We start from the raw sequence: 4,389 nt of genomic DNA, 5'->3' as shown, positions 1-4,389 counted from the left end.
TCTCATTTCCCAATATCTTATAAGTAAGATTAATTAAATAGGAGAACCGCCGTTAAGATTAAATAAAAAAATGTTTCAAATAGATTATATTTTCTAAAAAAATGTTTAAAATCATTGGTGATGGAAGGGCTTATTTTCGTATGCTTAGCCAATTTTAATTGATGGGAGGGCTAGAGATATTATGATATTATAAGAGGAATTCATTAAAAAATATGTATTCAATGGAACTTTCCACAAAGCATGAATAAATTATTTTGTGCGGTCATCGAACAGTCCAGAGGCGAATCAGAACGGCCACATCACCCGGAATAATAGAATGCTAACTTGTAGACAACGAAAGAGGAGGTACTAAAGTAGTTGTGATTATAGGAATTACTTGAAGAAATAGATTTGATTATGCTTATAAGAAAACATATGCAATAATGATATTGTCGTCATATTGAAATTTAACTCATAATATATCATATAAAATGAAAGAACTTAACTCTTAATATATAAAGCGTATTATATTGGTTTAACTTAGCTCATGAAAGTATTCGTATCAATTCTTTTGTCGTATTCCCCTGCAGTGAGAGCGTATTGTTTTCCAAAGTAAAGAGACAAAAATAGCTAGATTTTATAGAAAGATAGATGTCATGTAAAGTTGATTTGTCCTGTATTTACTTAAAATAAAATAAAATTATTTTAGACTAACAAAATTGTGAAACAAAGAATCACTTCAAAAGGCAAAAACCTAGGTGATTTTGATATTTGTCATCCCTTCTACCGTCCATAAAATTTTGCTATGTTGGAGGATTTTGTTATGTTGAAGGATTTATAATTAGGAAGGCAGAGGTAGACTTAAAAAAATTGATTATAATTCAATACAATAGAAAATGATATTTTTACTTCAATTGTTAGGCCAAATATATCTATCATTGGACTATGCAAGGCGAATAGAATATCTTTATATATTTTTTATTAAATATTTTATATGTATTTTTATTAAATATCTTTAAAACGTAATTCAATTTATACCACATTGATAGAAACTTTTGTAACATATCCTGGGTCGGGAGCGAAAGTAGCGATGCCCTAGCCGCCTTCTCCCCTCTCTGCTTCCCGCTCTCTGATTCTCTCCTCCTACTCTTCTCCCCCGGCTCTGCCTGCGAGGGAACCTTCTTTTCGCTTATGGAGTCCTCCTCCCAAAATTTTCCCCCATTGCCCCATTCTTCTGTTAATGCCCCAATCTGTATCCCCCTTCAAGATTGGTTTTGAGCCTATTAAAATTAAAGATTTCAAACTTTCGCATCTCCTATATGCCGATGATGTTTTGGTCTTTGGCAATGCTTCTATCTGTATCTGCAATATTTTAAATAATATCCTTTGCAAGTTCGCTATCTCTTCAGGGCTGGTGGTTAATACTCTGAAAAGCACCCTCATCATGCATCCAAATACTCCTCATTTTCATAATATTTGTGCTGCTCTTAATATTCCTCACTCCCAAATAAAAATCACTTATCTTGGGATTCCCTTATCTATCAAGAAGGCCGCTCATTCTGACTTCTCTCCTCTTCTGGATATTATTGCTAATAAGCTTTCCAGTTGGAAGTCTAAATTACTTTCTTTTGAAGGTAGGCTATAATTTATTCGTTATACTATTTGGAATACCATATCTTACTGGATTTGTGGGGTCATTATACCTAAAGCTGTTGCAAACAAATAGATAAACTTTTTGCTAGATTTCTATACTCTTGAGACACTTCTTCTACTAATTTGTTGTTTTTGTTATACTAGATCAGAAAGTGTTTCACACCTATTTTTTTGAATGTGATTTCACCTACTCTATTATTTCCAATCTTATGAACAGCCTTAGATCCTTTTTACTGTGCCCAAATTTACTTCAGATTATTAATTTCCTTAGTGATGAGGAACTAAATTTGTCGGGCACTTCGTCTTTCTACCCTCTCATGCTTTGGTGCTCTGTCTACGACATTTGGAGGGAGAGAAACTCTAGGAAATTTGGTAACAATTATTGTAGCAATGCTACAATTCGTATCTTTATTATCAAAGATATATCTCTCAAAATTGAAAATTGGAAGAATGGAGATAAATTTAAGGACATACTTAAGGCATCCTTCTAATTTGCTTGTTTTTGCTGTCGAGATCTTATACTATCCTTGTGACTGTTGGGCCGCATGGAATGTGCTGCTGGAAAATTTATTGGCTTTGGGTGGTCTCAGGTTTTTCTGGCTGATTAATGTCATGTTTATTATGGTGTTGTGCTCAGTTATTATTGTTGGAGAGGTTATGTCTTTCGGTTTGGTATCAACTGAATTTCATACTGAGAGGGATTATTATTTTGATCTCGGTTGCCTTTGTGATGCTGCTGTTCGGTTGAAATCATATTTATGGATGGGTTTTTTTAGGTCTGGGACGATGATGCTTGCCCGTCCTAATTTATCCCTTTGGACGGTTTTCGGGCAACCAAGGGTGCCAATTCATATTTGAAATCTAGGCAGTTGATCAATTTTTGGTCCTTGAGTCCCGGCATTTTTTATTCTTGCTCAATTTTTCTCCAACTTTCTTGTTTCTTTTTTAGCTTTTTCAGTACTTTGACTGTTGCTCCTGGGCTTTTTCTCAATTTTTGTGTGAGCATTTTTTGCTTCCTTTTTGTTTCTACTTTTTTGCATCTAATTTATTTCTTTTTTAACAAGTTTAATGAATGGGCTATGCCCCTAATTATCCAAAAAAAAAAACATATCCCGGGTCACATGTCGCACACAAGCACAGAAAACGTTTGGATCCCCAGCCCCACAATTAATCTTCCCCGGGCCGGGTCGGGCCGACGGTGGTCCTCCTGCAAAGTCTCCCGCGCACTCCACCACCCCTTGGCTCCTTCCGTTGCATGCGGGCGGGCGCCCCTCCCCGGCCAGCAATCGTCAGATCACTTGCGCACGCGCATTCGCGAGCGTGCGGTTGCTCCCAGTCGAAAGCGATCAGCGTCCGGTCGGGCCGGGTCGGGCCAAGAAAGACCCGAATAGCGTTGGACGTAACTAGAGAGGTCGTTAATGAGAAGAAAGCGATGCTTAACGTCACATTAAGCACACGTCTTTGGAAATAAATACTCGTCACATGTCTAGCTTTCTTCTTCCGAATAAGAAGGAGAGAGTTTGTTATAAGCTTCGGGATTTGAGCCCGTGGGCTCTCTAATGATCTAATCCTATTAACGTTCTCTTTCTCTCTCTATCTCTACGTGTGGAGATAGAGAGAGAAAGAAGAAAGAGAGTCAACTGTGAAGAGGCAAGCACTGGGCTCGAGAAGGAGAGAAAGAGAGGCAGGACACGTTCATTGGGAGTCGCATGCATCATTCATTTCCTTACTATCTCGGCCCCATCGGCATGGCTATACTCTTCTTTTATTCGCCAAACAAATATAAAGTAAACGAAGAATTAATATCTGTTTATGGGATATTAATTGTGGATTAATTATGCTTAATCACTTTATTTATTACTCTATTGTAAGCCTATAGATCTTTTGTTGTTACTATTGCCGACGATGGCTTACTGAGTAGTAATTTATACGATGTGGAGGAAGAGGACAAAGAGGAAAAAGCTGACATGTCTTTCATTAGCTGTAGACCGACCTCTTCTGGTTTTTTTTTAGTATTTAGATGAAGAAAATTGCGTTGCCTATTTGCCAGTTTGTTAATAATTGATAAAATATGTTCATGTGTGAGGGACATAAAACCGGTAAAATAGGGATTGATCTTGATTCAATTATACATTTTATATTTTTTAAGTTCATATATGGACATAAGCAATCAAGTTTAGAGTGACAATTTTTTTTTTTTGTATGAGAAAATTCAAGAATGAAAAATATATAGGTTTTATATTATATGATTGTATAGCTTCCTCAAATGAAAAAAATTAAATTATATTTTGTTTTCATTATTGTGTAACATAGTACATTATTACATAATAATTTTTCAATTTCATCATATCTCCAATTCTATTGTGTCATTAGTCATCTTGAAGGCCTTCTTCTTTGTATAACTAGGCTTCATTTGAGAAGAATTTTTTGTTGCTTTTTAAAACAGCTTTTTATTATAATAATTTTAATTTGTACTAAAAAATTATTTTAAAAAACAATAAAACAATCGTCCCAAACGAAGCCTAAATTTGTTCTTTATTATTTTAAAACTTTTTATTCATCTTAATCCTCTCAATTACTCTCTTTCTTTAAATTTTGATTCTATTGTAAGGCAGGGCGGAATTTTCAATTATCTTTTGCTAGATGGCTAGTTTGATATTATCGAGAGTCTTTAATATAATTTAAGTGTTTTTTGCCCAAATAAAAATAAAATATCTTATTTTGCTTATTAAAATACTAATCAGTTAATCCAAGAAT

This window comes from Dendrobium catenatum, unplaced genomic scaffold, assembly GCF_001605985.2.
Source record: "Dendrobium catenatum unplaced genomic scaffold, ASM160598v2 fragScaff_scaffold_1639, whole genome shotgun sequence".
Classification (NCBI taxonomy): Eukaryota; Viridiplantae; Streptophyta; class Magnoliopsida; order Asparagales; family Orchidaceae; genus Dendrobium; species Dendrobium catenatum.
The sequence above is the reverse complement of the archived record's forward strand: the minus strand, read 5'-3'. Positions refer to the sequence as shown.